The 26,085-nt window shown below is 47.5% G+C and overlaps 1 long non-coding RNA gene across 1 annotated transcript; it reads left to right on the top strand.

Annotated features, from left to right (window-relative positions):
* The first annotated feature begins 5,975 nt into the window (after window positions 1-5,975).
* LOC146869303 (uncharacterized) lies at window positions 5,976-11,795 on the top strand. The gene is made up of 3 exons (XR_014981395.1): window positions 5,976-6,811; window positions 6,897-7,359; window positions 10,564-11,795. It is a non-coding gene; the product is annotated as an uncharacterized LOC146869303 (long non-coding RNA).
* The last annotated feature ends 14,290 nt before the right edge of the window (window positions 11,796-26,085 follow it).

Consider the following 26,085-nt stretch of genomic DNA (forward strand, 5'->3'; position numbering starts at 1 on the left):
GTTTCTCATTGCTCATATGGGTGTAACTTTTGGTATTTATCTGTTTCCATGGATGTCATTGCTTGATTTTACTCGGGAGTGTAATGTCGCGATAGGACGTGGGCCAGCCCACACCTATCGCTGTAAGCAGGGGAGTGCTAGTAACTGAGACCCCCGTCACGGGGGACAGGCTGAATGGTCTCGCCCCTGCGGAGACCACGTGATGTACCGAATAAAGTGCCCAGGGCTCTGGGCGGGGATTCACTCCAGGATCACCCTAGAACCATACTGAGCGTCCGGTGTGTTTGTTAATGCACCTAGGCCCCCCCTAAGGCCCACGATTTTACATTGGCGACGACGGTGGTGACTCTCACCTGCCGTGCACCCTCTGTCCGTGCGCTGCCTCCATCGCAGTGCCGGCCATCGCCCGGGACCTCGCCTGCTGTTCTGGGTGCTCCCCGCTCCGCACCTGCTGCCGGAGCGTCGCGTGGCGGCCTCGCTACGCCCTCTTCACCTGCCAGGCCTTCTCTGCTGCCGCCCGGACCGGGACTGAGCTTCGTTGTCCTGTGGTGTCCCGGGAGTCGCGGTGAGTGTGCGCGTGCCCTCTGCTGCCCCCTGGTGGCCGCCTGCGGTACCGCACCCGCCCTCTCTGCCTGCCTCGCCTGCCTCGCCTGCCTAGGACCTGGCACCTGCACCACGTGCAGCGTCTGCGCACCTCGCGCCCCTGCTCACGCGCCACAGCACGACTGCTAGAGGTCCAGCCTCGCCTGTGGACTTTCGGCACCTGCCCGCTGCGGCCTTTCCGTGCCCACACGCACGCTCGTCGTGGAGAGCCCCCTGTGACTGTCGTGGGTGCCCCTACCCTGCCACGGTGCACCGCGGTGGCCCCAGTCGCCACCACGCCCGCTTCCCGCAAGGACTCGCCGCTGCTGGCTCTGCTCTGCCGCCATCCTGCAAGGTAGTTGCTGCGCTCCGGAGCCACGATGACCACTGTCCCGCCCGTGGAGCCTTTTGAAGTGTCAGGCCCGCCGCCGTCTCAGTCGGTGAGGTGGAAAGAGTGGATTGAGCGCCTGGAAACCTTCTTCGACGCCGCGGAGATCAAAGAACGGCGCCAACGGTCCATGCTGCTTCATTTGGGCGGTAAAGGTATCCACAAGATCGCGAAGACGGTCCACGAAGTTGGACCCCAGAAGACCTACGCTACGCTGCGGGATGCAATCACGGCGCACTTTGAGCCTTATGCGAACCCGGATTACGAACGCTTCCTCCTTCGGCAAGCAAAGCAACTCCCAGAAGAATCTGTTGACGTGTTCTACGCCAGGCTGAGGGAATTAGCCAGCACGTGCACCCTTCCCGACGAAGAGGATGAAGTGCGCGCGCAGTTCATCCAAGGGTGCGCCTCGTCCAAGCTGCGTGAGCGTGTGCTAGAAGAACACAACATGCCGATGCGAGATATATTGACCCTGGGACGCTCGAAGGAGCTTTCAAAAGCGAGAGCCGCTCACATGGAACTGAAAGCCCCGACGACGGTCAAGGAAGAGCCAGTGTGCGCCATACAGTCCAACGCCCGCAGCCAACGGCCAAAGCACAGGAAAGCATCAGCTCAGGAGTCCGGGCAGAGTCCGAAACCTCGCCTCTGTGGGTGGTGCGGAGGTCCACTCCCACATGACGGAGCGTGTCCAGCGCAAGGGAAGACGTGCAGTGCCTGCGGCAAGGTCAACCATTTCTCCAAGGTGTGCCGCTCGAAACCAGCCCGGCGAGGGCACGGCCCAGCAAGACCAGTACGCACTCTAGAAGCAGGACCCGTCGAGGAGTCGTCGAACAGCGACATGGATGACGATGAAGCCGCAACGGTACACGTGGTGCACATGTTGCATGCCCTGTCGGACGATCCACAATCCGCACCCATGTGCACAGTAAAAGTGAAAGGACACCCAGTGGCAGCGCTAATCGACACCGGAGCCACGATCAATCTCATGGCGCTCAGCGCGTACAGACAGCTGCCCGATCAGCCGGCCCTCCACCACACCAATGTCCAGGTGTACGCTTTTGGGACCCGTACCCCTCTCCGGATATGCGGAGTATTTCAACCGGAGCTGTCCCATGGCGAAGCCTGCCTAACAGCCAAAGTGTATGTGTCCAGGGAAGGGTCCGGATTCCTGCTTGGCTGCCGCACAGCAGTAGACCTGCGCCTCATTCAGTTCGCGTGCGCCCTCCAATCACCAGGCCTCGACCAACTGGTAGCTGATTTCGCACCCCTTATCAATGGCATCGGATGCCTTCAAGGCCCAGCAGTGCGACTGCACATTGACAGGACAATAACCCCAGTGGCCCTCAGGCACAGAAGGATTGCGTTCCACCTCAGGCCGAAGGTGGAGGCGGAGCTCCGCATGTTGGAGGCGGCAGGGATCATCGAGCGGGTAACAGGACCCACGCCGTGGGTATCCCCCATCGTGGTCGCTAAGAAGCCAAAACAGCCGGACGCCGTTCGCATATGCATCGATATGCGCATCCCGAACCTGGCGATCAAACGAGAGCGCCACCTGACGCCCACGGTGGACGACATCATAGGCGAACTGGCCGGCTCCAGGTGGTTCTCCAAGATGGACCTTCGCTCCGGGTACCACCAAATCCCGCTCCACCCTGATTCGCGCCCGATAACAACATTCTCCACACATGCTGGCCTGTGGCGGTATAAGCGCCTCAACTTTGGAATCTCCAGTGCGGCGGAGGTGTTCCAGAACATCATCAAGACGGTACTCCAAGGACTGGAAGGGGTGCTCAATGTGAGTGACGATATTCTCGTCCACGCCCCCTCTCTAGAAGAGCACATCACCCGCCTCCACGCTGTGTTCGCCCGCCTGCAAGCCCGCGGGCTAACGCTACACCGTGAAAAGTGCGAGTTCCTGCGGAAGGATATAAGTTTCTTTGGATACCGATTCTCTGACAAGGGAATGGGACCGGATCCCGCCAAGGTCAAGGACATCCAGGAAGCACCTGCCCCAACGTCAGTGACCGGTGTATGGAGTTTTCTGGGGATGGTCACCTACTGTGGCCGATTCATCCAAAACCTAGCAGACCTGACGGGGCCACTAAGAGACCTCACCAAGTCGACGGCTATGTGGACCTGGGGCCCGCCGCAAGAGCAGTCATTCCAGCAAACCAAAGCCGCTCTGTCAGCAGACACCACGTTGGTGTACTTCGACCCGCGCCAGGAGTCCCAGTTGGTCGTCGATGCTAGCCCCACGGGCCTAGGAGCGGTGTTGTCACAACGGCAGAGCTGCGGAGAGTGGGCGCCAGTAGCGTATGCCAGCAGGACCCTGACGCCCACCGAACAAAGATACTCACAAATAGAGCGGGAGGCGATCGCTATTCTGTGGGGGTGCCGCCATTTCCATATCTACCTGTATGGGCACCCATTCACGGTCATCACGGTCCACAAGCCGCTGGTGCCACTCTTTCAAGGGTCCTCGTCTCAGCCCCCTCCAAGGATCGAAAAATGGATTTTGCAGTTGCAAGAATTCCAACTGACCGTGGAGTACCGACCGGGCTCGAAAAACCCCGCAGACTTCCTCTCACGGCATGCCAGACCAGTCACGCCGCCGGAAGCAGCAGAAGCCGCGGCAACGGAAGACTATGTCAGAATGGTGGTCGAGCGTTCCCGCCCACTCCCAATGTCGCTACAGGAAGTGGTCGCAGCCACACGAGACGACGACTGCCTACAGCTGGCGATACAAGCTGTCCGGTCAGGAGACTGGCAGCCTCTTCAGTGCCCTTCACCCCTGCGGACGACAACTGCCCAGACCACACTAAAAGCACTCTACCAAGTGCGACATGAACTGTCGGTGTCGGAAGAAGGCTGTCTCCTGCGAGGCCCACGCCTAGTCCTGCCAGCCGCCCTCACCCAACAGGCCGCGATTCTCGCCCACGGAGCCCACCAAGGGATCGTCAAGTCTAAAAGTCGCCTTCGAAGCAAAGTGTGGTTCCCTGGTCTAGACAACCTGATAGAAACACTAGTACAACGGTGTCCCGCGTGCCTAGCCACCAGTCTTCCGAGCAGACCGGCGCCGGTGATTACGGAAGAAGGACCTCGGCGGCCGTGGAAGAGAGTAAGTGCGGATTTTGGCAGCCTCCCAGACGGACGCTACATGCTAGTAGTAGTCGACGACTACTCCAGGTATCCGGAGGTGGAGTTTGTCCAGTCTACATCAGCGGTGGAAGTCATCCCGAAGCTCGAGAAGATGATAGCCACCCACGGGCTGTTCGGAGAGCTACGGACGGACAATGGGTCCCCATTCACCAGCTCAGAGTTCGCCGCCTATCTCGTGTCCCATGGGACCAAGCACCGCAAGATTACCCCGCGCTGGCCGCAAGCCAACGGCGAAGTAGAACGCATAATGCGGACCCTCAAGAAGACTATTCAAATTGCAGTGTCAGAATCACGTAGCGTAGAGCAGTCGATCTATCAGTTCTTGCGAGAGTACCGGCTCACCCCTCACTGCACTACAGGGGTATCACCGAGCCGCCTATGTTTCGGTCGGACTGTGACAGACACCATTCCCCACCACTCCCTGTGGGAACGGGAGGAAAACACAGCGAACTCGTCAGATCTGAGGCGAACCCAGACCAATGCTGCAGCATCTCAGAGAAGAGGTGCCCTAGAACCGACCATCGCAGTGGGTGACCAAGTCCTGGTTCAAGACCGACACCCCTCAAGCAAGTTCCGGACACCTTTTGAAAAGGACTCATGGACTGTCACGGCGGTCAAAGGTACCATGGTCACTGCCCGGAAGGGTTCGGAGATCGTCACCAGGAATGTGTCGTTGTTCAAGAAGGTTCTCCCCACGGAACAGGCCACGCCTTCCAGCGCGCCAGTCCAGAGAGCTACACCCGGCAGCCTGCCAGCAGACCCCGGAACCAGCGCGACAGGCCAAGAGTCACCAGGCCCCGGCCTCCTGTCACCCTGCCTGCAGGAGCCACTGCCGTCGACCCGAGAGCCAAGGGACAGCCAGAGCAGGTACCATCTCCGCCCCTGCCCTCAGCCATCCCAGAAGTACAGAGACTACGTCACCAGTGGCTAGTCGGCGACTGGAGGTCGAGTCGCAGCCCGGACGGGTGACCGGGAGCCGCAGAACAAGTAAGACTGTTTCAGTTTATTGAACATGGGGTTGGAGCTAGTGACCCGGGCCATGAGAGACTGCCGAGAGGGCTGGTCACGGAGGACTAGAAGTGACTGTTGGGGAAAAGTTATTCAGTTGTGTTTTGTTGTTATTGGGTTGGGGAGGAATGTAATGTCGCGATAGGACGTGGGCCAGCCCACACCTATCGCTGTAAGCAGGGGAGTGCTAGTAACTGAGACCCCCGTCACGGGGGACAGGCTGAATGGTCTCGCCCCTGCGGAGACCACGTGATGTACCGAATAAAGTGCCCAGGGCTCTGGGCGGGGATTCACTCCAGGATCACCCTAGAACCATACTGAGCGTCCCGTGTGTTTGTTAATGCACCTAGGCCCCCCCTAAGGCCCACGATTTTACAGGGAGTAAGTGTCATTCGTAAGTGTCACACATTGGTTGTTGAATGTCACTCATAAGTACACTGAAACTATGAAAACGTCACACATAAGCAATGTCAAACCTTGGCAGCTATGCGTTTCCTCCTCCGCAATAATACCATAGTGGATACGGTTGTCTGGAGGGAGCCACTTGTGAGGTTTTTGGTCTGACCGAGGCAGAGGTGTAATGAATCTGGACCCGAAGGGCCTACCCAGCACTTAGAACTACAGTTCCCAGCAGCCATGGAACCAGGAAGTAGGCGTCTACTTAACGACGACGCGCATGGCAGGAGGTGTGCGTTATTCTTTCCATTCGAACGGAGGCGGAAGATCGGAGTATCCAGACGCCGTGCAAGGCGGTTTGCAGTTTAGAGCGACTACTCAGAGAAAGAGCACCAGACGAAGAAGGTGAGGATTTCCCCTCCGTGCTCGGCTGAGCATGACACCTCGCACGGCTCGGAGGAGCTGTGACCTGAACCCGGCACCCGCATAGGTGCCGTATCTTTGACCCCGTGCTCGGCGGAGCACGAAACCTCGCACGGCTCGGAGGAGCTGTGACCTGAACCCGGCACCCGCATAGGTGCCGTATCTTTAACCCATTGCGTGGCAGAGCACGAAACAACCACTGCTCGGAGGAGCGGTGACCTGGAACCGGCACTAACCAAGGTGCCTATGTTTAACCCCGTGCTCGGTGAAGCACAAAACCAAATGCACTGCTCGGAGGAGCGGTGACCCGAACCCGGCACAACCAACAGTGCCCTTTTGGACCCAGTGCTTGGCGGAGCTCGCATATCAAGCCCGAACCCGGCACGAACAAAGGTGCCTATTTTTATTCCCGTGTTGGGTGAAGCACTCTAGGAGGGGTATAGGCTCGGATGAGCAGCAGGCCTGGGCTTGCTGAGAGGCACGAGCTCCTGGGAATTGTGGTGGAAAAGACATAGACAGACTGCTTAAGTGGAGCACTCTTTCTAGTACCTTAGCGTGTTGATACTCACAGGAGGGAAGGAGCGCTACGCCGTTTTAGGTCTTAGGCGGCGGTGTACTCACCGTGGAAGCCACCCTTTGTTATTTTGGTTACGTTTGAGGCTGTTTTAATCACGGAGTGGAGTTATGGTCTGAGGGAAGACTGTCACTCCTCCTATATTTGTTTCTTACTAACAACAAGGGAATAGTTCTTCTTGTCCACACAGGGAGTGCCTGTTTACGTTGGTCTTCATTTCTTTAACCAGGGAGCGGAATCTTTGGGACTAGTGGAATGGATGAATAACTCAGGAGCAAATGGTAATTCTATTATCTAGTGAGACCTAAAAGAGTGCAGACTTTGCAATGAGAAGTGTGGTTGACTGATTGTCATTTTGTCTTTCAGATCCTTGTCCCAGCTGTCCCTTCCCTTTTCTCCCTTCTTTCCCTCGCCTGATCACCTTTGGGCTCCGTAACCTTTGGTTGGAGTCCGGGCATATCAGGAGGTGGACCTGTATTGCATCACCCGGATCCTGAGGAGTTCTGTAAACCCTAACAAGAGGAGCATTTTAATAATGATAATGACCTGCCTCCCATGCACCGCAAAGGCTGGCTCTGTGCACGGGCAGCAGGCCATTATTAAAACAGGCCCTCGGCCTCAGAGTCAGAGGCTGGGCTCCCGCGGCTGCAGTGCCGCATGTTCACATTTAGTGCGCCGCCCGCACGCAATCCCGCATTGCTCTGCAGGGTGGGTCATGTGCGCAGAGTAAACTGCTTGGTCAGCACCAGTCATCTGCGCCTGCTCCCGTGGACACTATCGAAGCAGCCTGCAAGCAACTGTTAGGTCACGTCTCCTTCCATTTCCTCAGGTAAAAATCCTTTCTCTAGTCATTAAAATGTTTCCATTACACCGGGGCCACATACTCAGAAATTCAAATTTGGTGCTAATGCACATATTACTGCCTTGCAAGTAAACGTACTAATCCTATACTTTGTAAATTGTGACGGAATAGAATTGCATATTTTAAAAAAATGCACTGACAAAAAACACCACAAATTAAAGAAGTTAATGTATATATTTCTTCACAGCATAATAATATAGTGATCGCTTTTTGTAGTATTACACAATTTGACACAATATGTATTTTTTTTAAATGCCGGAATATAGAGCTATGCTCGTTAGTGCTTCATTCATAATGCAAGCATCATGTCAGTCCTGCATGCAGCTCGGCGTGGCACCTTGTGCACACTGAAAGCAACCCCCTATTTACATGTTGAATAAAAAACAATTTGAACTTTTAACTGACCCTACACACAAAGATTTTCCTTTAAGACCTATCAACTGCCTTGGGAAATGTTGCCTGGAAATCCAGGCTTGATCTAGGTGTCACCAAAGGCAAAGATGGACAGTGCTATGGAAATTTCCAGATGTTTATTACGCGCTGTTGTTTGCCTTAGTGTCTGGTTAATCGTCCATTTATCGGGGTCATTTCGGCCACACTGTGAACAGCGTGAAATGGTAACCTTTGCTTGGAAAATTATGTAAACGTCTTCCAATCGGCTGAATTATATTAGGCGTGCTAAAGGCCTTAAAGATTTGATGCATACAAATTCTGAATATCGAGAGAGTGCGCTCTTTAGGTAATGCTTGACCATGCAGTGTTTAGTTTTTTTGTGGTCAGTTGTAGCTTTATTATTATTAACTTTTATATAGCGCGTAGCTACCCGAAGGCGTCCCAGCGCTTACGTCTAGACAGGGGTTTCCAACAGGCTATGCACCAGGTTGCTGGAAGAGCTTTTAGTTGCATTATACTTTATTTTTGTATGTACTGACCCTTTATTTAAGTTAAATTACTTAATGTGCATCGAAAGTACGTTTGGGACACTCATGCCATTGATTTGTCTCATTTCTGAGTGCATTAATTTTGATTTTACACAACATACAAAAAAGGAATGAGTAGGGCAATAGTGTTAGCCAAAAGATGACATTTGATGCACAACAGGTTTAAGGGTTAGAGTGCAGAAGGGTGCTATTTTTAACTTGTAAAGATTGATAAAATGTCCAACTCTTTCCATTTGCGAAGCTTGCAAAGCTTCCCATTGCAATTCCACAAAGTTTGTCTCTGCATAGTGTGATAGTTTTTACTGCATAGCAATTTATTTTTTCACTTTCAACAAAGCTAGCCAGGATGAAAAATGTGTCTGCGAGTTTACCTTTTGCAGAGATTTTCTATGTGTAATGACATTGCAGAGGAAAAGATACAGGCCACAATCTCCAAAGCTTTTTGCTATGACTTAATTTTGTGGTACGCCTGGCTTACGTTTGAATTCTGTGAGGAAGGCAGGAGTAAGTTAGGAACTGTCTACCTTATGTCTACAATTCATGAGTAAGATATGAGTACTATGGGGCATATCAACAAGGGCTTTATCTCTGCTTTTTTGGCTTTAAAAGCCAAAAAAGGAGAGATAAAACTAGCGCCCTATCAACAACAGGGTGCTAACATGCAAATTTGCATGTTAGCACCCTTTTACTCTACGCTTCCCCTTGCATCTCTAATGAGATGCAAAGGGGGCGTACCAGAGTAAAATAATAGGAGAAATGTCGCTAAGCGACATTTCTCCTATTATCAAGAATATCGCTAACCCTGTTAGAGACAAAAAAAGCAGCGCTAACCGCGGTTAACGCTGCTTTTTTACGTCTGGTATTTTTCTGACTTAGCCATGATATCCTATGGAAGGAGGATATCATGGCTAAGTTTGCCTGTCCCTATCAACAAGGTAACGTGAGATTATCGCTGGGTTTCCAGCGATAATCTCACGTTAGCCTGTTAACGTGAGGATTTTTATCGCTATTGAGATAAGCGTTGCTAATAGCACGCTATCTCAGCGATAAAAATTCACGCTAGCCGGCAATAATTATCCTAGCGCTAAGTGCGCTTAGAGATAATTATCGCCGGTTGTTGTTGATATGCCCCCTAATGTGTAAGTCTGACCCATTTCCAGCAAATTTTTTGTGAATTGGCAATGGAGCTCAATTCACACATGGCCTGATTCACAAAAGGTTTTGTTAAGAGTAGGTATGACGTATTCTTGCAGTACTCCGGGCTTACTTCCAAATTTCATTAATAAACCAGGAAAACTCCTGGCTTACTTCTGGCATTCAGTCCCAAGAATACACCCATTTCTGGCGCCCTCCTAAGCCATCAGAACCCATTGCCTCTAATACGCCCTGAAGCCCCGCCCACCCTACAAAGGCTGACCTGATCCTGCACCCATTTATCACCTCCTAATAGCTGGTGGTGAATCTAGGCAGATTTGTCCACAGAAGGAAGGCTCAAGATGTTGTTTTGGACCTGGTAATTCCCAGTTCACGTGTTAATTCACATTCTAGAGACCAGTACTCAGAACAGCAGGACTCAGGTCTGGATACACCATATTGAATCGCTCTTTCTGGCTAGATAGTATCCTGACATCTCAATCCAGACCACCTGTAATTGGGGGCTTAATGTTTCCTTTCTTTTAACCCTGTTCATTTTCTCTGCACCAGTTTTGGGGACACCTTGAATTGGCTTACCCTGAGTGCCTACCCGACGACCCATGACTGCTGCATGTTCTGCTTTTATAACCATAGTGAGAAATACCACTTTAGCTTTCAGAAGAGATTGCTAAATATTTTAATCTTGAAAAGAAACATTAGTGCTCTCTGCTGTGGCTCTTTTTTTTAGCAGGAACTCAAAATGGACAATAAAGTAAGAGGGGATGAAGTGTTATCTCAATTTATGGTACCATACCCCCTTTCAGGCTTGAAGAGAAGAGTAATAAGCTATTTGCCTACACTATTATGGTTTCAGAGAGAGGTTTTCGAAACCTACAATCATGATTTTGATCCTGGCTTGAAATGCCTTCATAATTGCATACAAATAACTTTTCCTCCCTTAAAGAACTATCTATCTATCTATCTATCTATCTATCTATCTATCTATCTATCTATCTATCTATCTATCTATCTATCTATCTATCTATCTATCTATCTATCTATCTATCTATCTCTAATGCTGTTTTTTTTCTCACAGGTGAGCACAGATCATGTGGGTGCGCCATGACACAGGTCTGTCTCACAGTATGCTGTCTTGTTGGACCAGGAGGGGCACCCAAAGTGCTATCCTTATAGTGGTGGAAGGCTACAGCCTTCGCCAGATGTTAAGCAGCACAAGGGCGGTGGGGGCAGCATACTGTGTAGTGATCAGTAGTAGTGAACAGGTCCTTTTTACCCTGTCACGGGAGTGAGGCCTACAGGCTCACTCACTTTTTTAAAAGTTCAGCTGCTGTGTGCTCGATTCATCTGTGGCCAAGTTCAGGAAGATGTGCAGTGCTGCGCAGGACCAGTGACTCTGCGCAAGATGTGTGTGCGCGCCTGGGAAGGGTACAGTACAGGGATTTTTATATGCTGCTGCCTGCTGTACTTATTATTGTTTTAACAGTGACTTTAAAATATCTGCACCTCCATGCACAAACCAAAGGGGCATTGGTTGACTAAACTGGTTTGATTTGTGTATGCTGCTGCCTGCTGTATTTGTTATTGTTTAAAAAGTCATTGTGAAATATTTACACCTTCATTCACAAACCAAAGGGCCATAGTCTGATTAAACTGGTTAGATTTGATTTTTGTTATGCTGCTATAGTTCAACGGTGTTTCCTCAAACACGAGTGTCGGGTTCAAAGTTGAACTATAGCTGCATGCTAAAGAAGAGGAATATAAGCCTTGCGGTGCTGCGATATCCATAAACAACTCCCAGAAATCAAATACGGGAAGTACCATCAAAAACGGAAACAAGATCCATGAGGGGCGGAGCACCTTATATATATAAAAGAAAGGACATCGAACCCACAAACTGTTAGAGAGATTTCGCTTTAAAGTAATAAATCAGAGCCATGAGCACGCATTGAATTCATCATAAATTTAGGAGAGAGGAAATCGGATTGACAGAGAGAGACAGAATCATTGTGTCTTGACAAAGATGGTAGGATTAATTTGAAACCATCGAAACACGTCGATGCTGTTGAAGGCACAATCTAAGGAATAACATAGACTGGTCAAATACTGATTAAATCAATGTATTACGAGCTGTGTTTTTGAGTCCAATGTGATGTGCATCTGTAAAGAACAAAAGCTGTGTCTTACATGTGTGTGTCTCTATTATGCTGGTCATAATTGTGAATTGTTGTTAATCAATTCCCTCCTGATTGACATGCACTGTATGTTTTAAAAAAAATTTTTTTTTTAAATAAATACTTTTTTATTGTGGATTATTGTGATATTATATGTGATTTTAACCGTTTTGGAATAATACGGACACATTTCTTTCAATAAAATGATTTTGTAATATATGTATTGGATATAGTATTCAATATTTCATTGTATTGTTAGCTATTGTATAGGGACATTGGAATTGTTGGGTCAAGGGAATTTCTTTTATTTTGGTTATAAGTACCTCATCTCCCTTGAGAGCTTTAAGGGGTCTCTCTCTTTTTCTCTAATTTACACAACACTCAACAATGATAGCACAGTTCGTAAGCCAAGAGTTACAGAGGTCACAAAGAAAACACAGCATGTTCACCAGGTCTCGGTATGACTTAGTGTCCATCTTTTATCATCCCTACAATATTAGTCCTGTCGCAGCAGAGCTACACATGCACAACTTATATAGTTTCTGGAAGTAAATATGATTAGTGCTAGTGCACCCGTACGCAACTCCTCACTGCAACCAGAATAAAACATGAACAGAAAACTCACATCATGGTGTCTTTGTATTGAAGATCTAGCCGAGTGGTGGGGGTGCGGTCGGGGCGGCCTCCGTCATTCCCGCCTAATACCTCTTGGTTTCCCCAATGCTCCCCCAGGTGGAGCAGAGCAGCAATCACAGCAGTAGCGGTGTGGGGTCCAGGAGGGCCTCACCGTCTGGGGAACCATAGGAGTCCCTTGGTCCATTATATCTCAAAGAGGTGGAAGGCTCTCAGTCTGGGGCCACACGCATACAGGGGCAACCCCTCTGATGAATATCCCACTAGTGGGGTCCAGATATAGTCAAACCCCTTGCTTGTGTCCTCTACGATATCCTTCATTTTTTCAGGGGCTAGAGCCCCCCATAACCTAGCATGCCAATGCGTAAGGGAGGGGGCCTCTGCTTTTTTCCAGGCTGCGGCTATTGCCATTTTAGCCACTCCCTGGCATAACCACATACTGGAGCGATCCCCTTGTGTTTGGTATTTCAGACTGGGATCACGCATCCACAGGAGATTGTGTTCAATGGTGTCTGGGATTGGGTAGCCTAGAATCTGTTTGGTTGGAAAGAGGGGCAGTCTCACCAAATGTGGCAGAAGTCTCCCAGCAATCCGCAGCCCCTCCAGCATTTATTTGAAGTGTTAGGGAAAACTTTGTGCAGTTTCGAGGGATAAAGATACCAGTCGTACATAATTTTGTATCGGGTTTCTCTCAGAAACATGGATTGGTTAAATTTGGTGATGCCCTTGTACAGGGAGCCCCACTGTTAATCCCACATTGGGGTGGTAATGATAGTGTCCCAGAATTTACGAATCTGTGGAGCCAACTGGGTGCTCACGCCAGGATGAGGGAGTACAGGAATGAAATGCAGCCCTTAGTTGTAGTGCTTGATTGTGCAAATGTCTCAATAGGTAATAGGGCTCTGGTCACGGCCAGCTGCACCTGAGGTTGTTGCACCCAATGCTTAAGTTGTAAATAGTGGTATTCTTCTGTGGGGGATAGCTTAAATAGACCCATACACTCTTGAAAGTTGAGCAATTTTCCCCTCTTGTAGAGGTCCGATATCATGAGGCAGCCCCCTGCCGGCCATCCATCAAAGGGACCCTCCTGAAGTGCCGGGGAGAATTCCGGATTGTAATGAATGGGGGCATAGGGGGACGGAAAGGTCGTCAAAGGCAGGGCCCTAGTGAGGCTGTCCCATGTTTGTAGAGTGGTGCCCGTGGAGGTGCTGAGGTATGCGTTGAGCGGCTTATCCTGCTTCCGTTCACAAAAGGTCCCATATTTTTCTGCCGATCCATATGGAGCCGATGTTTCTCAGATGCTTTGAGGGACCATTCAATCAGCACCCGTAGTTGGGCGGCCCTGTAGTACCCGAGAAAATCAGGAAGGGCCAGCCCCCCCTCCCGGCGTGGTTTAGATAGGAGTCTTTGGGATAAGCGAGCTCTTTGTCCCTGCCAAATGAACTTACTTGTCAGCTTTTACAATTCTACAAACAACTCCTTTTCGACTGGAATCGGCAGGCCCTGGAAAGATATAATATACGAGGGAGGACATTCATCTTGATAGCATTTATTCTGCCTATCCATAGATGTATGCAGATCCCCACCCATTAAAGTCAGCTTTAAGCTGTCCCAGCAGGGGAGGGATAAGGATAAGGATCTGTTATTTTGTGATTTTCTTTCCGGACACAGTGGAAAGGGGAGGTTTTCTCAAACCCAGCCATCACCTCTCGGGCAGAGTCAGATTTAGTAAAAGGATTCAGCCAGGTTTACCTTGAATCCTGCAGCTCTTTCAAAAAGGTTGAGTTTGGCTTGGTTTGCTGGTAGAGATCTCAGCGGGTCAGTCATGGACATTGTCCGCAAATAGGGAAATGTTATGCTCGTCCGTACCAAACGGTACTCCTCGGATATCGGGATTCGACCTTATTCGCTCTGCCAGTGTTTTGATGCATAAAGTAAAAAGCATGGGGGAAAGGGCACACCCCTGTCTTGTTCCTCGCAACAGTCAAAAGGAGTCTGAGGCTACCCCATTTACCAAGACACGGGATCGGCCGTAATGGTAGTTGGCCATCACCGTGCCTATGAAGGTTTCACAGAAACCACAACGGCTTAGCGCCCTATTTAAAAAGGACCAGTCAACGTGGTCAAAAGCCTTCTCCACATCTAAAGATAGGAGGGCAGCCGGGATATGTTTTTTCTGTACTTTTTCCATTACATGTACTATTCCAAGTAGATTATCATGGGTCTGTCACCCGTTGATGAATCCTGATTGGTCTTGCTGAATTAATACGGGTAGATTTTCTAAACGACTGGCCAGTATTTTGGAATATAGTTTTTCGTCCAAGTTTAAAAGTGTTATAGACCGGTATGATGCACAGGCTTTAGGGTCTTTTCCTGCTTTAGGGATTATAGTAACTAGAGATTCACCCATGGTAGCTTACACCTGTTGTGTAGCCGCGATGTCATTGAAAAGGTTTGTCAGGTTGAAGATAGCTCGGGAGCAAATGTTTGGTAGAATTGCGCAGTCAGACCATCGGGCCGGGGGCTTTCTGTAATTTAAGTGCGTCTATCGCTTTTTGCACTTCTTCTATTGAAACAGGTTTACTGAGTTCCTTCTTAGAAGTGGGAGGGACCTGCAGGAAATCCAAGGACTCCAAGTAACCTGTCTGGTCCTGAGGCGACAGGCGTTCTGCAGTGTACAGGGTGCACTAAAAGTTCCCAAATGGGTTCACTTTCCCCTCTTCACTAAAATGGGAGACGCCAGCATCATCCACTATGTGTTTCACATATTCTTTTTCTTGTTTTGCCTTAAGCTAATGTGCCAGCATTGTAGCTATTTTGTTTCACTCGTCATAACCTCGGGCCTGCAGGCGTAAGATGGTCTTTTCCGCCCTGTTGGTGTATATGGCCTGAAGCTTCTCCTTTAGGCCAGTTACCCTCCTCAGGGCCTGCATCGAAGGGCTATCTTTGTGCGTTAGTTTGGCATTCCACAGTTCCACATCCAGTAGGAGTCTCACTTCCTTCTGCTGATTTTTAAGCATGGTGGCCATGGCGGTGCACTTGCCTCTTATGACTGCCTTAAAGGCGTCCCAATTGTTCGCATGGGATGTAGCTGTGTGGTCGTTCATGTCAAAATATTCTTTAATCGATTTCGTCAGGTCATCCCTAAGAAGTCTGTCTCTGCTAAGGAAGTTAGGGAAGTACCATCTAACATGTTTCACCAGAGCTGTAGCCAGAAGTATATGTTTTGGGGGGGCATGGCCCCATATAATGACAAGAGGGGGTTCAGGGAGGTAAAGTAATAGATTTCTATCTACAGAATTTGTTTGAAAAAAATATTTACATTTTGATAATAGTTTGAAATAGGCAATATATATTATTGCATATTTTTGGGTATGGTATGATTGTCAAGTGTTGTGGAGGAAACAGGAGACAAATAGTTAATTTTAAAACACGCTAGTCAAAATTAGTTAAAGTAAAGACACTTTAGCGGGCTTAGGCTATTACAAATGATTTCTTGAAATATTTATACCCAGTGTTGCAACTTGAACATATTATGCCAATTGCCTAACATATTATGCCAATTGCCTAACACAAAACTGAAAAAGAGTTAAATCCCTGTGTACAGGAGGAGTGGGGGTTCCACCCAAGGGCTCTTATGATAGTTTGTGTGCATATTGCACAATAAAACATACTGTAGCAATCACATTGATCAAAATTAGATAATTTTCAGCAATTGCTAGGTGTCCCTCAAGTCAAATTCTTTTGCATTTGACTCGTGAGGGACACCTAGTAACGACTAGTGGAACTGCAGCTTCATGAAAGGGTTTCAAAGCTTTTGAATTTGACTCGCGAGGGACACCTAGTAATGACTAGTGGAACTGCAGCTTCATGAAAGGGTTTCAATGCTTTTGCATTTGACTCGTGGGGGACACCTAGTAACGACTAGTTGAACTGCAGCTCTTTGTAGAATTCTTTTGATATTGGATACTATAATATTCACTGCCCATTGCTAATCTCGTCCCATAATGCTTTGCAGGGCCTTTGGTTGGGATTGTATTTTTGCCCATAACTGTGCTTGGGGTGGTCCTAAGAACATGGGACCACCACCGAATCGCTCAGCAAGATGTGCTCTTTGTTTTCAAGGCATCTGCTTGGTTCTCTCCCTAGGTTAGGGAGGATCCCAAAATCACCTCCTCTCTCACTGCTTGCTAAATTTTCATCTTCACTTTTGTGAAATGACTATGCATTTAAGCATGTAAAGACAGAGATACTTGTTATTGTACCAAAAGTATATGAGGTTTCTGTTTTATTAAGTGAGAGTCCGATATGCCCACCCTTATTACAGAGTCCTACAGATCATCCACATTAAAAATAAATGAAAGGAAAATCTGCCCACCCTTATTACAGAGTCCTACAGATCATCCACATTAAAAATAAATGAAAGGAAAACAGATTTTTAAACACACTATTTAAGAATCATTCAAGGTCATCAGGGTAGGACTGTCTACAGAACCGAGCAGGCACTATCAGAGGGCCACCTGAAGCACTGCAGCCGTGGGCCAGTGCCCACTTTGCCAATGCCTTTAAACGTCTCTGTATTGTTGTATTGTTGTCACATTTGTTGCTGAACTGAATCTGTAACACACTTTTCCTTTAAGAGTGGAGGTTAGTGAGGCCTTCTTATGTCCCTTCCTTCTGGGAAACCTATGTCGAACTGCTACAGAGAAGAGCTTTGCCCAGCCGAGACATGCTCCCACCATCTTGTAATTTAGGTACGACAGAGAAGAGTTTTGCCCAGCTGAGACAAGCTCCCACCATCTTGTATTTTAGGTGCGACAGAGAAGAGCTTTGCCCAGTGAAGACAAGCTCCCACCATCTTGTATTTTAGGTGCGAAAGAGAAGAGCTTTGCCCAGCAAAGACAAGCTCCCACCATCTTGTATTTTAGGTGTGACAGAGAAGAGCTCTGCCCAGCTGAGACAAGCTCCCACCATCTTGTATTTTAGGTGCGACAGAGAAGAGCTTTGCCTAGCTGAGACAAGCTCCCACCATCTTGTATTTTAGGTGCAAAGAACCGCCTTTGATGCAACAAAACACATTCTCAATACAGGAATTGCATCACACTGTTACAAGTAGAAGCGAGTGGTGTGGGAGGTTTATTTAGGAATGGTTTAGGGATCGCTACAATTTGTAAACTAGTTTACCCTTACTTATTTGCTTGATCCATTGCTATTAGAAACTCTGCTTGAGAAATGAATGAAGACTGCGTGACAGAGTTTTGTAAAGCCTTGTTGTCAGTTCTGTGTTCTACTTTGGCCTCCAAGCCTCTCAGTCCTGGTGGCATTAGTTCCCTGCATTGGCGTCCACAGGAATATTTAAACGAATCATCTAAGTCTGAACTGTCTGTTGGAAAGTGCTGCTCAGCCTTGCAGGAACTTATCTTGAGGATCATGTGTGCCACCAAGACGCCATTAACCTCGGGATGCTCACAAATACTGTCCGAGGACATCAAAGTAGAAGGTAGTATGTTCCCCTTGTGGTCTTCCTACACATCTTCCTCAGATCATCTTTTCCGGTAGTGCTGGTCTCTTGTACCTTCCCAAGATCGCGTCCGAAACTGGATAAATGGTCAGTCTCCCTTTCGCCCCATCCAATGAGCATGACTGAGGTTCTTCAAACAGTGGCTAAACATGTAAGAGTGCATGTGCAGAGAGTGGCTGAGGATGTGCATATATTGCTACTTCAGCACTGGTCTCCTGGCGACTGTGAGAGCTGACATGAACATTGAAGAGCCTCCATTCACATCCAACTGAACAGAAAGATCTGTCATGCTTTTTACCGGCACTCTGGTCGCCCTCAACAGTTGCTTACAAACACGCACTCTAACCTAGTCCTTATTACCACACACATGGGCTTTACTCATGCACCTAGTGTGTACTCACAATTACATCTAATCTTTACTCACATAAGTTCAGGCTCCACTCATCCATAGTCCTGTTTTCTGTCACACACTGACCTCCACATCTTTGCTGTCTGCATGGTACTCTCCGCAAAACATAGCCACCTTGTGCACAGCATCAGCAACACCACTTTCTGCATATTATCTCCCCATCAGTACAATCCATGCTACATCAATCAATGTTATTATTTCTTCTCGATTGGTTGGCTGTTTTCCCAGTTGCTTTTATTTTTCAGACACTAATCTTGGCACTTTATTTTTATACTACACAGAACTGAAGGGTTGAGGCAAAGAGAAACCGCACCTGCCAACATTAATATTCCGGGAAAGGTACAAAATATTTCCAAATTTGCAATGAACCTAGGAGTATAACCCCTCTCTACTCCAAAATGGAAAAATTCAAAAATACTAAGAACGGATAGTGGTTCAGCACTCAGTAATCGTATTGTATTGTAAGAGATAATAAGAGTATAGCAACAACGTATTAGTCACCAACATCAAAGATCACAGTGTATATGTAAAAAAGTAAGAACTTCCAGTGTCGAAATTTCCTTTCTTCATTTGTTCGTTATTAAATAATCTTCTCAATCAGTTACATCAATGAAATGAATGATAAAATCCAGTAGCCATTGCGTTTCGTCCACAAACGACTTCTTCAGGGCTCTAAAGTGTGTATGGGATTCACCAAATCCATAGTATCTTTTGGCACTGTTTACATCCCAAAAGTTGTCAAACTATGCAGTAAATACCTTGAGAAATGTTAGTCTCTTAGGTGGTGCCCGTCATGGCGTCTGCTTCTAAGCACTTTATTTTTATGTTTGCTTATTTCCATCACTGTGTTTTTTCATATTGTTATTGCACATAGGTTCATCATAGTTACAGCTTTTCTCTATCTTTCTATTGGCATTATTACACGGATTCTTCTCTTTGCACTTATCTTTTGCTAAATAGTGTATTTCCTAAAGGAGCAGGAACCTCAACAGTAAGTGCATGTCTTTGAAGGGAGAGGCTTCCATGCAGGCAATTAAAAGAATAAGTTGGAGGAATAGCACCTGGGGTGGTAGCAGTACCCTAAGCAATTCTGCTCAAGATATTTGAAACCATGTTTTTGCAAATTGGGTGAACCTAAATCTTGCTACAACTTATAGAACACGCCCCATTGAGTAGCCACTTACCCTTCATATGCTTTCTGTGTGTAGGGTTCTCTGTTCATCATGCTCACTTTGATGGGCCTTTGCAAAACTGACATTATGATTCAGTGTATCCCTTGTGATAGTGGAAATTAGTATTGGTTACAAAATATTCCAGTATATAGTTGAGACGGGGAGGATGTGGGGAATGTGCAGTGTCCTGGCATGCGCTACTAGTTGCTTATTGGCCTGCTGAGTCATGCCCCGGTTACTTAACGGTAATCTTCATTACCCCGAGTTAGGTCTTCCTCGCCACATGAGTTCCCGTCCCTCCCTCCCTATCTGGCTATCAGCTTCATGGTTATGCTTGGTAGTTTCAGGCTGTGGGGTTGGGCCGGCCTGACTCTTATAGTGGTCATGGGGTGTATGGGTCGGCCATATTGGGAAGGGATGGGAGGCTAACTTTTGCTTCGGAGGGTTCTGGTGTGGAGCTGAAGCTCACTTCGTTAGTTATGTGGCGAGGAAGACTAACAAGGAGGTAATAAAGCCTTCATGTAGCACCTTTGCAGGGTAAGATTTTTGTTTAACATATGTCTCTATAGTCAGACTACTGAAAACAACGAGCCGCACAGTTTACTGTTGTGTCTTCAATGCAGTGTGTGTTATTGCTTGTTACCTGTTCCCTTTAAGAAATATTTCTTCCATATGCATAATTAACACAACCTGAGTTTTCACAAGGGCTTTGCACCATCGTTGACCCATTTCTGATTCTTTGCCTCTTTTCTTTTGATCTGAATTTCAACAGCACAGCTGTCAAATAGACCTATTCTCAACCGTATACAAGGAAGTGGGTTTTGGGTCCTCCCCTTTCATCCATTGGCTTGTTTGGACCAGCTACTTTCGCCCATTGAATTGAGACTTTGTCAATCATGTGTTTGTCATCCCAGTGGCTCTAAGGCCATTGTCTGTTTGGGTGTAACCTTCCGCCTCCTCTTGAGTTCCATGGAACTGTGAGGTGCTACTTTCCAGCTACAGCTCTCGCTGTCCTTCCCTGCTGGCTGTCTCCCGTGTGTGGCACTTTACTATTAGTGCTAGAACATGAAACACACACCTCAGAGGTTAGTTTGTAAAATAATAAGTGCAGATGGTCAAAATGTTTCTTAAGCAGCCACCACCCACTGCCACTCGCTCCACCCACTGCCACCTTTGCCTCCTGTGATATGCACCCTATATTGCGGCGTAGATCATTATTGATGGAGCAACATTATAGGCTAATAAATCAAAGATGAGAGGTTTTTGTGAAGCCCACATCCTGATCTTGTGTGTTTAAAGGTGCTCTTGTGTGATCAATGGACCTGTTGACTTTGCTAGAGGCTTTAATGGCGCGAGGCCCCCAGGGGTGGCTTCTAAAGCTGTCCTGTCTCCCCCCAGACTCCACATGCTCACCGCCCTACTCCGGCTCCAGCACAGGTGGCATTCCACACATGGGCGCTAGATTGCGCCAGAAGGCCTCGCTTGCCCAGTCATGTCCGAGACACATCACTTAAGAGTGGGTTTGATTGTGGTCTGCTGTGTTATAACCACGCCCCTTAGTAAGACTGGAAACCACTTCACAAGGATGCCTATCGTTTCATTAATTTTACTACTTGAGCTGAAGGGGTTACGTGTCTATTAGAAACCTTGTGTCAGGGTGTGGGTATTCTTAATATGGTGTTAATCTTAATTTTAATGTTAATCTTAATGTTAATTAATGTTAATGTTAATCTTAATTTGCTTCCATGTTGTAATTGGAAGTTTATGGAGTGAAACCATTTGTGGTCTTTTCGTTGCTGTTAAGGTAATGTTTTTGTCGCACAGGATTGTTTATTGTTATCATTAAGTTGCATTAACAAGCTGTTTCCAAGAATAACTGCGTTTAATCAATTTAAATTAAATTCGGTGAAAAGCTACAGTTCATTGAATGATAGTGCGGTATTGAGTCCGTTACATGTGACTCGATTGGCAGAAATCGGATTGCCAAACTGTTAAATATCCTCTTGGGTATCTGTTATACAGATTATTTCTTTTTATTTAACACTTAATCAACAGGTATAAGCATAGAGCAGGGATATTGTGTACTTTTTAGATACAAACCGGCAGTTTGAAAAGAAACAAGCATTGATAATGCCAATCGGTGTCGCTATTGGGATGTTATATGTATTTAGCTATGCCAGCATTAGCGGAGGGGGAGCACGACACTCTGCATCTTAGCTGATGTCTGAGGAGGGCTTCTGCTGCCTCAAAAAGTGCCTTCCTTATTAATATGCACTTACCCTGACTTCTAGTGCGAGCGTGATTCAGCACCTACGCTAATGTGCTGCATAGCTAAATACATATAATATCCTAATGGCGAGACCAATGGCATTGCCAATGCTTGTAATATAAACTGATTTAATAAACTACTGTTCTTGCGCTCATCCCTAAATTAGACAAGCTGCGCCACCATGTGGCAGACGGTCTTAAGTGCTGGTGTTGACAATGAAGTGCTGGTGCCGAGCACCGGAAACCACTGGCTCATATTAACCCCTGCTTTGTTAAAACCCTGATACCTATACACATGAGAACTCAGCCAATCCTTGAGGTAATAGAGGACTATGGTCTTCAGAATAACTTGACGCACAACTCCTCAAAACCAAGATCCTTCACTGGTTGACCAAAGAAAAAAGAAACGTCCACCACTGCAGTCCGGCTTTAGGAAATCAGTCGACTCCTGAACACCTCTGCAGAAGTAAAGACCCCAGGTGTGATCGCAGACTTTAACCGATTCTCCACCATGGGCATCCGCTGGTCGGTCTTCCATCACTTGGGACTGCGTCACAGGCTCCTCCCTCTTGAACTAGAGAGCCAACTTGGCTTGACTATGCCAACAGGGTTTAACAAAGCCAGAAATGATCCACCAGGACAAGTGCCAACCTTCTGGAGGCATGACCACCCCACCCCTGCCCTCTGGCCTGGCTTGGGTCTTCATGGCAGAAGAATCTAATTCCAAACTCTCCGCGTCATCCACTGGGCGATCCCCAGAACATTACTACAATGAAAGCTCAGGGTCTACTTCCAAAGGAGGGACTTCAGATCCAGAGTACCTCGAATCTTGGTCGACCCCTATTACAAATCTTGTCTGTGTGGGCAATGTTTCTCAGCAGAGGCATGCCAGCTCTGCACACCTCTCCTGAATGAAATAAGAATCACCAGCAAAGACCGGGAGCCTCATGGGGTGATGAAGGTCCGGCTCTTTCTATAACATAACACTCACTGAATGGAACCCATCAAAACAGGAGCTGTCTGTAAATGCCATCTGCAGCTCTATCTCCCAAGCTCCTTGCAGTGCACTCCTCTCACAGCACTGCTCTGTGACAGAACTCCTACAGCACTACTGCTGCACTCAAACACTCCTCACACCTGAGGACAAGGCGTCCATTCAGACCTGGAGCCTCATAACACTCACTGAATGGAACCCATCAAAACAGGACCTGTCTGTAAATGCCATCTGCAGCTCAATCTCCCAAGCTCCTTGCAGTGCACTCCTCTCACAGCAATGCTCTGTGGCAGAACTCCTACAGCACTACTGCTGCACTCATACACTCCTCACACCTGAGGACAAGGTGGGTGCTCAACATGCAGCATCTTTGCGACCATGCGACGGAGTCCTGCACCCAGACTTAGGCCTTCCAAGAGGAGAAAAGGCTCTACATAAATGGCAATATAATACAATTCCTAACAGTGCCTTCTGTGAGGTGTGCCTCTGTTGCTGCTGGTTGGACTCCATACATTATTCACTGGCTGCTCAACAGTGAGAAAAACACAAAGTTGCTGAGAGGATTCTTTGCAAAGGTCAGCTACTGGCAATGTCAGGAGCTGCATTCCAGTCCATCGTTTTTACCCCACTCCACCGCTTCTGACAGTGAGGCTGCTCCTCTCCTGCCTGGAGTGCACTCCATATAATTCTCCCTGCAGATTACCCGTGCCTCCTGCAGTGCGGGGACTCTGTGGCTCCTGGTCGAACATTATCTAATACTCACATTTGGCTGAACAGTGCCACCGGAAAGTAGCGCCCAGTCACTTCCAGGTGGGCTCCGTCAAGCACACTCCAGGCTTTCACCCAGGCCTCCAATGGCTTTACCTATGTTGTCCCTACTGGGCAGAGTCCATCTTGCATAGACTACAGTGAACCTTTCAGGTGCACCACAATGACAGTCTCTACAGCCAGCTCCCAAGGGGAATCCACCTTTACAAAGCGGTTGTTACATCGCGTTAGCATTACAACGCGGTCGTTGCCTTACATTGCAAGTCATTCGATCAACTTGCTCTAGATGGCGCTCTAACCTACTATTCCAGCACTTTCCCTACTGTTGCGCAGGGTGGAGTTGGAATAGTAAATTATACTATTCCTAATGTTGGAGCGCCATCTAGTGCAAGTCGATCTAATGACTTGCATTGTAAAGGTATCGCGTTCTAACAACACGGTCGTTGTAACAACTGCGTTGCCATGGAACGCGATGTAAAAGCATGCGTTGTAGCATGCTATATTCGCTCCCAAGGTTTGTAAGCATCGACATGCATGCATACATGTATGCTTACACTCGCAACACCCCGTCATGCTTGTGCCTCATCCTCACACATCTCACCCATCATGCTGCATATAGTCCAAGGTAAAACCTACTCCATTTCTGCCATGCCCTCAGAAGGGCACCCAGGGATACGGCTCATATTGAAGTGCTTCATGACCTTGTCGGTAGTATGAAGCGCTATGTAAATAAAAGGTACAGAGATGCTACTTAGGTGAACACCCAAAAAGCACGTTAGTGTTCACCAATAGTAATAAAGCGCAATACAAATATCAATACACTACAATGTGACGAGGCAGCTGCAATCTTTGATGGAGGGTTTCCATTCACAGTGAAATGGCCCTCTCCACTTGGCCGCTCCTTGCAATGGTTTCTTGCAAGATGCAGTGGTGGAGCTTTCATCGAACCCATCAGCTGCCTACTGTGTCCATGGCCACGCCATGTACGCCCACCTCTCTCCCAACGTCCTCAGATACGCCGTGGCTCCCAGTAACCCTGCTGGTGCCAACACAGCCAAAATGAGGGGGTGGGGGGAATTGGCGATTGTCTTTCAGGTGCTAACTTCTCACAGGGGTGCTGAGAGCTCTGTGGAGGCAGGATTACGTACAGCAATGGTGTCTCACACGTCACTTGGGTCTTTGACCCTCTGCTGATGGCCACCATAGGCTCTCATGCCTTACAGATGCCAATTCATGGGCCTGACTCTCATGCACCTAACTCTTCTGAGGGACATAGATTTCTGGGGACTGGAAATTGAAACAAATGTGAAAGGGCAGGCAGTGAGATCCTCATTTACAATATTTTGATGCACTGCAGCGCGGCATGCCTTCCTGCTGTGCTGTATCAACAGAAAAGGCTAGGAATGCGCTGTATCTACAAGATACGGCACATTCCTGTCCTTTTCCCCTGCGCTGGCGCACAATTGGCTGTCTTATGCCAACACAGGGCCACTTGCGTCATGATGCAAGGGAGTCTGCGTTTCCTGCACAGAAACAAAAGCAATCATGAAAGGTGTTTTACACTTTCTTTGTGTGCTGCAGAATGCAGCACACATAGATCAAGCATTTGCAATGCAATATGTCAAGTACAAAGTCCGTGTTTATTTGTGTTTTGAAAACTGCAAGTGGTACCAAAACACGGACTTTGTACTTGTATTCGTTGCTTACGAGAAGCAAGGCTGGCTGTAACTGCGCCTCTTATACTACCAGTCGTGCTTCTCGTAAGCAACAACTGTAAGTACAAAGTGCGTGTTTTCGTACCAGGGATACTGTGCAATGGTCAAATAGGATGTTCCTAATCGAAATTTCAACTGCAGCAATATGGCACGTAGTGTCTAGAGCGGCAAAGGCAAGCGTCAATGCTAAGCAAGTTGCAAGACTTGATGTCGATTGAGCTGGTATAATTTCATAAGAAGACCAGAAATTTGTTGTACATCAGCGCAGAATTGATTTGGGTGTATAAGATGCCTTCTGTTTTTTAAAATAGATACGAGTCCCCCAGTTCAAAATAATGGTGAGGCGTTGATCAAGTATTCTCTTGAGAAGTTCACAAATTACAGCCTCCTCTCATTTAGGCCAGATAGTTTCTCCTGGCCTCTCCTCTAGGACCATTGCACAGTATCCCTACCCAGTACAAGTCTGTTGACACCATACCCTAGGTGGGCGAGGTCCTGATGAAGGTGGTTTCATTCCATGCTATCCCACCGAAACGCACGTAGACCACGTGCGCCCAGACCCATTAAGAGTTTTGTCATCACTATCAACTATTGGAGATGTCTTATCATTCTGATATTCCTGACACCCACATAATATACGTGTCATGTATGAATGAAAGTATAACTGAGTTATGAGTGTGTTTGTGAGTGCTGTTGTAGTCTTGGCTGAGTAGGGTTGTTTTGATTTTATATAACAGTGATATAAAAAAAAAATTTGTCTAAAAAATTGTACGTTTATCAACATAGAAAATGAAATGTTTGGCATCAGTAAATGACGTTATCTGGTGAACAATTATTACAAAAATTTGAATTTTTGAGAATGAATAAATAAAATGAATATTTTTATAAAAAACAAAAAGTTTATGTATTAATGAATTAAAATGTAAAATGACTATGCTATACTAGT

The sequence above is a fragment of the Triturus cristatus genome, chromosome 1_1 (genome assembly GCF_964204655.1).
Source record: "Triturus cristatus chromosome 1_1, aTriCri1.1, whole genome shotgun sequence".
NCBI classification, from domain to species: domain Eukaryota; kingdom Metazoa; phylum Chordata; class Amphibia; order Caudata; family Salamandridae; genus Triturus; species Triturus cristatus.